Genomic DNA, 8,324 nt, shown 5'->3' on the forward strand with positions numbered 1-8,324 from the left:
CTGTCCTTAGTGAAGTTGCCAGGCTATTCTTAAATCTTTCAACATTAAAAGTGTTAATTAGAATATTAAAAGATGGCTATGTTCTCATGCAAAATCAGCATGGATTTGTCCCACTGCTATCTTCCCAGGTACACATCATCAATCACAGGTTTTCCACCATCTCTGGACCTAGCTGGAAATTTTTAACCAGAAGGAGCAAATGTTCCAGATGAGCTTTTTTTTGCTCCCATTTCACCTCTGTCTGTCACTGAGGCCCTTTTCCAAGCTTGGTGGCATCTTACTTTATTTGGTTGTTATTTCAGAGCCCCTGGGGTTAAAAGGGCTACCATGCAGGATGTGAAAATTGCAGATTACGATCATGGAGTAGTATAGAAAACACATGCAGACCTTCACGTATACATGTGCATGCACAAAGAGCCCGGTGTAAAAACTTCATGTATAAATGCTTATGCCCGCGAATGGATGCATAAATATATACACGTGACCATACATGCATATAAACATGATTGCATGTATGTATTTATGTATATAAATATGTATGTGTGCACATACATGCAGACGCTCTCCTCCATGCATGCTTTTCATGGATGTGTTTGGATATGCATGGATTTAGATGAGTGGTAATACGTATAAATACCATTCACTTATATCCTTGTGTGCTTATATGCACACAGGTACGTTTGCTCCCCAAATATATAGAACAGCTACACCCATACATTTACGACTACTAGGGAAAAAAGTGAAATAAAAGCATAAAATCCGTGAGATTTTACCTCCAGCCCTGTCTACGATGGGGTTTCTCCTGTTGCTCTGCCATGCATACAAGGATCTATTGGTGCAGACAGTACTTGCTTGCCATGAATAGGGATCATTCAGAGCCCTCCATAAATGAAGTCTCTATGGCTGTTCTTGCTGAGGAAAATATAAAGTTTCTCTGTGTCATTTTGCTGTTAATTAGCAAAGAAAGATAAATACATTTCAGGTGAATATTTTCACTAGCAGAGGTTGTGGCACACAAGCAACATTAAAGCTTTGAAAATAAGGCAAGAGGCAAAGGTGTGCTGGATACTATAGATCTGCATTTATACCTCTGTAAAAGCAGTGTTTATTTTAAAAATATGAAACATAATTTTTCCCCAGGCCTCCGAAAATGAAAATACTGGACTCAACATTTCAAGAGGAAAATATGCATTTAAAACTCTTCCCGAGCCTGCTTGCAACGTAAACAGACAAACCATTAACGGTTCACGCTGGCCCCAGAGCGGCCCTGTCATTCTGCAGAGCTGCTATTGTAGGCTTCATGTGTCCTGGCACAGGGAAGGTCTGCCTCTCCCTCCAACACATTCATGTCCATGTCTCCTTACGAAAAAAATGTTTGTTTTAAATACCAGATCCCCTCTTTCCTTCCGCTGCCTGATGGTCAGCAGAAGATCCTGGTCCCACCTTGCTCCTGCTGAAATCAAATGCTTCAGACTGATGGGAAATTGTTGTGTATAGCCAGGGAGTTTTTTCCCCAAACAACGGTCCCATTGTAGTATTATCTGAGTGCAGATGGAGGCGAAAAGGCATGTAGATGCTTTGTATCAAGGCAAAGAAGGGGATAATGAAAGACAACGCCTGCACCCATATGGGTTTTTCTGACCTGGGTTTCCACCCCGGTCCCTTGCTCTCCACATCTCTGCTCAGATTATGACCATCGGGACTATTCTCAGGATGGAGGTGACAAATATAATTTTTTGGAGAACTCTCCAATACATGATGGGATCATCTGCTCTGCTCCACCAGCACTATGGGTAAAAGCACTTTGCCAATGGCTGCAGCCTCCCTGCTCCCACCAGTGGATGGGCAGAGGGGCTGGAGCTGCTGGGGCCATCTTGTCATCGCTGGTGTGAGACCATGGTTGCTGATGCCCGTTGTTGGCCATCTCAGATGGATGAGCTTGGCTGCACTAAGCTTGTCTGCAGCGTCTGGATGTCACAGCACAGATGAAACACGTTTAACGACACGGCAGCGTGAAGCTCACCGTCAGAGTGCTTAAACTGCTGGGAGACTTCAGCGGGAAAATGATAATATTGTAAGTGCTTAGCAGGACTGGAGAGCCTTTGTACTGCCCTAACAACCGACACAGCCTAACTACAGCCAAGGCTTCTGCCTGCAGGTGAATGAGACTGACTTAAAATAAATGGCTTTCCAAAGGCAGTCAGGTCCAGCAGAAGACTCCAGCGTGAAGTCAGGAGATGCAGCTTGTCCTCCCCAACATGATCAATCGGGGAAGCATCGTCTCTGCACCCAGGCAGGAGAGAGGTTTTCCCTTGGTGGCTGGTGCCTCAAAGCTCTGTGTGATGCCCCAGACTTATTCATGGTTTGCTCACTGTGCTGCATTCTCCTTCGGATCCTCCCTTGTTTTTCTAACAACATTTTCCTGGTTTGTAAATCCCGATGCGAAAATACCACTCTGCTGGATTACCTTCATTCTTTGGATTGTCAAATCTGCCAGCCTTGGGATGGGCCAGGAAAGAGCAAAGCCCAGTTTAAGAATAAGTACTAAAAGTACTAAAAAGCAAGCACATACTAATACGGGCAGTATTACAGCTGGGAGAGGTGCTAACTTCTCATTTGTCATAAAACAAGGAAGTCTGATGGCATAAACTATATAAATGCGGATTCTTTCTCTATCACTATATGTGTAACATTTCACAGGAATGTAGATCAGATGGGAAAAGCCAAGAAAAATGACATTTTAGTTTCAACAGTGCAGACATGCTTTGTTTTGATTTGGCATTTTACTTTTCCAATTTGTTTTGCTCAAGTTTTATTTTAAAACAGTATTTTAGTTTTATATTTACATATTACCAATAAACATACCATTATTACATTTAATATCTTAGTATAAATTTCACACTGCAACAAACCAAAATGATAAAATCAAAATGAATCAGTCCCTACGGTGCTTCCACGTAAATGACCCAGAAGAATGTGAAGGTTTTCTGTTGGAAAAAAGGAAATCAAACTTAGAAGCATAGAATCATAGAATAGTTTGGGCTGGAAGGGACCCCTAAAGGTCATCTAGTCCAACCCCCCTGCCGTGGGCAGGGACATCTTCAACTAGAGCAGGTTGCTCAGAGCCCCGTCCAGCCTGACCTGGAATGTTTCCAGGGATGGGGCATCCACCACCTCTCTGGGCAACCTGGGCCAGTGCTTCACCACCCTCAGCGTAAAACATTTCTCCCTTATATCTAGTCTAAATCTACCCCCCTTTAGTTTAAAGCCATTCCCCCTTCTCCTGTCGCAACAGGCCCTGCTAAAAAGTTTGCCGCCATCTTTTTTATCAGCCCCCTGTAAGTACTGACAGGCTGCAAGAAGGTCTCCCCGAAGCCTTCTCTTCTCCAGGCTGAACAGCCCCAACTCCCTCAGCCTTTCTTCACAGCAGAGCTGTTCCACCCCCCTGAGCATTTTTGTGACCCTCCTCTGGACCCGCTCCAACAGGTCTGTGTCTGTCTTATGCTGAGGGCTCCAGAGCTGGACGCAGTGCTCCAGGGGGGTCTCACCAGAGCAGAGCAGAGGGGCAGGATCCCCTCCCTCGACCTGCTGGCCACGCTGCTTTGGATGCAGCCCAGGATACGATTTGCCTTCTGGGCTGCGAGCGCACATTGCTGGCTCATGTCCAGCTTTTCATCCACCAGTACCCCCAAGTCCTTCTCGGCAGGGCTGCTCTCAACCCCTTCATCCCCCAGCCTGTATTGATACTGGGGGTTGCCCCGACCCAGGTGCAGGACCTTGCACTTGGCCTTGTTAAACCTTATGAGGTTTCACTTCAGAAATCTCAAGACCTTTCAAAATTTCCAATAGAGTTCAAGCAGAAGGCATTTAAAATATTGGATTCTTCTTTTTAAAAAAAAAAAGCACAGTGTTTGTAGCCCTGGACCATAAATACTTCTTAGAAGGGATCTGGAGATGTGGCTAAGTCACTCTAGTTGAGGCAGCAGAGCGAGAAGAGGGTTGGGAAGGGACAAGCAGCCAAATCCTGAGTAGTTTACTGTTGATTTTTATTTCATTCTAAACAAACCTGTCAGCTGTAGTAAACAGTTTTCTTGCCCTCCAGCTACCAGAAAGCTCCAAGGTTTAGCAAAATGCTCAGTAATTTTTTTGTCTTTTTCAGGCTTCCTTTGATGTTGCCAGGTGAGTGTTTCTGAGCTGAATTCACAGCCTCCGTTTTCCAAATACTCAGAGAAATGGTGACAAAAGCTGCCATTCCATCAAAGCTCCAATTTATCCCCATGGTGTTTCTATTTCAGTTTGTTACAGGGAGTGGAGGAGTCCCTCCCAGCCTGCTTCATTACCAGAAAGGACATTTACTGCACCGCCACTGTGTTGCAAAAGTGATATTTAGAGCAGTGGGATCAGTGCAAAGCATAAAACAAATGGTGTAAAGGGTGAAAGACTGGGAAGAAATGAATGGCTTTAAATAGAACCCTGTCGACAACTCAGGATCAAAAGAACGGCTGTTTATCCTTTAAGCTGCAAATGGCTGGCAAATATCCTTGTGCTCTGATGCTGTAAATAGTAAACGCTCTTTATGGCTAGTCAATGTTTATGTATTTTATGGGTCACATTTATTTCAGAGTGATCATTTTTTATTTGCCGTGTTAACCTTGCCCACATCTTCCCCCTGGGAACGAGTTGCCTCCTGGGCTCTATTCCTGGCTCTCCTGCTGACCACCTGCAAAACTTTGGGCAGCTCATGTCCTCCCTCTGTGCCTTGACTTCTCCACCTGTACAGTGCCACCAACAATACTGGCCTGGCCCAGAAGTCCCTAAGGTTATCTCTGTCCTACTAAATTGCTTGAATGAAACAGCAGTATAAGACGTATCATTTGTAAAGATGAAGGTCACTGTGCGGCAGCTCTTTTTCTCTAAGGTGAATGAGCCAACATACCGGCTGGATCAAGGCAAACCGTACAAAAGGACTGGGTAGGAAGATGTAGTAATAAAGGCTCTGGGATCATCCAAGAAGAGGAACATCTTTATAAAATAACTTTCACTAGCAGAAATGTTACAAAAATCCTGTGGGCAGACACATGGATGAGAGAGATCCTCAGCTGGCGTCCATGGGGGCGTCTGGCCTGATGGATGAACGCACAGACGGAAAGCAAACGGCAGCAAAAGGATTTGGGCTGATGCACGACCACGCTGCCAATTTCTGTCATTCTGGGCCCACCACTGGGGACAGCAGTTGCAGTGACTTCATTTGACTGATACAAGTGAGTAATTATCTTAATGAACTGTCTGCAGGAAAGCTAAAGTAAAGCCCATCTTTTTTATGATGTTTGATTTATGCAATTATAATGGCACCTGTCCCAGGCTCGAGGGTCTGAATCCTGGAAGGTTTATAGGTGTCATTCAAATCAGCAGGAACCAAGGCAGCAAGAAAACCAAGAAGGGCAGCATGGTCCCTGTGGTGCAGGACAGTCTGCAGTGACAGGCTCCTGGAGAAACGCCACACATCCATCACCGGGATTCCCTCTGCCGCTCCAGGGCCAGTCAGCGTGTTGGCTCACGTCAGCTCGAGGAGATGCCAGGGAATGTTGCCAAGTCTCTGTCTTTGCCCTCTTCAAGGTCTGTTTATACCCACTCATGGACATCAGAATACCCTTGGGATAGGAGACACCTTTCCATTATAGTGGATGTGATGACTTGATCTGCCTGGCTTTTAGCACTGTTGTTCCTATTGCATTATGCATTATTTTTACCAAGTTGCTAGCAGCTCCATCATGTTTCCGGATGACATTTCAAAGTCTGATAGAAGCCGGCACCAGAAAAATGCTTCCGATCCTCCCCAGGCTTTACTGACACTGTATTTTCTGCCAGCTTTGGCACTGTTTAACATCCAGGAGGATTTGTAGAATCAGAAGTTTTACTGAGTTTCCATGTCAAAGAGTCTCTTACAAAAAGGTGATGCCTGGATTGCTGGTTACTTTCACCAGAAAACACTTCCCATCAGTGGACAGGTTTATCAAACGTTTGACTAAAAGGCTGTGAATGGTGCATGGGAGCACTTCCAGCACAAAACTGGGGTTTGCAGCATTGTTTCATTGGGACCAGCCCAAGGCTGAGGGAAGGAGCCTCAAGAAACAGGAGTGTCAGCAAAACAAATCACTTCTGCAATGGCACAGAGCACAGCTCCATCTCCCCCAGCCATAAGGACTACCTGCAGGCCGTGTCTAGGGATTTGCGTAGACCTTTAGAGGCTTTTCTTGCAGTCTCAGGTACTGAGCCTGGTTTTGAGAGCAGACCAGGATCAATCTCACCCATTCTGCAATTTCCCTCCCTCCTCTGACTGGGTCCATGATATTCCATGAGTTATTTCCTTTTCCTTCATACCTCAGTTTCCCTTTCTGTGGAATAGGGAGACCAGTGAAGTATGTTTGGTTGTTTCTTTTTTCAGACCAGAGGGAGAGGCATGTCTACTCCAACTGAAGGCAGTGGCACCAGAATGCCTAGAGAAGAACAAGAAATTAAACAAAGCAGCAGTGCTCAAAACAACACACAGACACTCAAAGCAAAAAGCCCTTTTTCCACTGGAGCTTTTGCTCCGGGTCAGATGGGGGACAAAGCCACAGTCAGTCAGGTAATCTAGCAGACATCTCTGGAGTACTGGAGCATCTCCACCTCCATGAGATGCTGCTGCTTCTAAAGGTGGTCAAGTCCCTCTCACATATCTATTCTGCCAGTGCTGAGATCATCAGCTCAATCTACTCTCTACATCAAAGAGTTGCTGCTCATTTCTCCTCTGCATTGGAAAAAAAAAGCAATGTGTGGAGCAGCATTAAGCATATTTGTGTGAATTGGTTCTCAGCCTGTATTGGAGAGACTTACATCAGTAAATCAGTTTAGAGAAGAAAAAACAGTATAACAGTAGCATATTAAAAAGAGTCTTTTATCAGTCTCAAAACCAGCATTGATAGCGCCATCGTCTGACTTATTAACAGGCTTGGAACAGCTTGTGTTCAGTTTGTGTTGGCCAAATCATCTAACATTTCAGAAAACCAAAACCACTTCCTGTCTAGAACTCAGCCCCTGACCTGGCTGGAAACTCACAATAAATCTATACATTTTATCAGATTTCAGGGGTTTTTTTGAGCCAGGCTTTCACGGGGAACTGTTCTGAGCCCTGGAGAGAAAATACTGCATGAAGCAGAGGGATCGTCTGGCTTGCTAAAAGCCATGAAACATCAGGTTCATTTAGAAGATCAGGTGTGTACCCAAAGGCTCGACTCCTCATACACATTGAAACAAACCCCGTCTCTGCAAGCGATGTGCTGAACATACTTTAGCTGCTTTAGCTGTGTTATCAAAGTCAATTAAACCAAAAGGCTTAGGGAATGTTTAACCCTGCTGCAGTAACTAAATAGCCAAGAGCATTATTAATGGGAATTTAATTAGAGGTAGAATTTGAACCATTTAAAGAGATGGAAAAGGTTTTTTAACACAATTTTGTTGGATCACATTGAGGAACCCTCTTCTGGTTTAGAAGCCAAGTGAATTGCCAGCATTTCTCCTAACGATATTTTGGCAGACCCAGTTAATGGGCTTTTGGTCAATCCTGGCCAGTGGAAGGCAGCCTGGTGAAGATGTCCCAGTGCTTTGATGGTTGCCACACACCATCTCGGCACCTACAGACTCTGGTGAGGAATATTCTTAAGGGAAGGACTGCTTTCAAATACCTCCCTAAACTAACAAGGAGAGAAGCTCCACACAGGCAGCCCACTCCGGTGGCCTCCTCCGGACCTGGCTTTGAGGACTGCAACCAAGGTGAGCACGTAGCTGGTGAGAAATGAGAAGCAGCCAGTTTCAGCATCCAGCCTGGTCTTCACGACTATGACCAAGAGGGCTGACAGGTGATGTCTGGGAGGTACTGTAGCCTATTGAATATTCATACTTTCAAAGATAATGTTTTATCTCCCCACCTAATTAAGCAAGAGACTGGGCTGGACCTCGATGCAAGAAGCTGGGCTCTTCACATGCTTCTGCAAGGTGTTCTGGTTGAATTTTGGGTTGGTCTCTTACTCTCTGGTCACAGTTAAACAATTGCCAGATTTAGGGTCAGAAAGAAATTCTTTTCTGCTTGAAGAATTTGAAGGGTTTGTATTTTTGTGAGTGATTTTAAGCATGTTTAAAAGCACTGGAGACATTAAGAAGTCATTGTGGTACACCCTTCCAGACTTCAGGTCTGTTGTTGAGTAACCTGATCCCCAGAATAAGGGAGATGAAGCACAGAGAAAAGGAATCACCCCCCCTCTTCAGTGATGAGAAAGCCAGCTCAA

This window comes from Aptenodytes patagonicus, chromosome 21 (assembly GCF_965638725.1).
Source record: "Aptenodytes patagonicus chromosome 21, bAptPat1.pri.cur, whole genome shotgun sequence".
Taxonomy (NCBI): domain Eukaryota; kingdom Metazoa; phylum Chordata; class Aves; order Sphenisciformes; family Spheniscidae; genus Aptenodytes; species Aptenodytes patagonicus.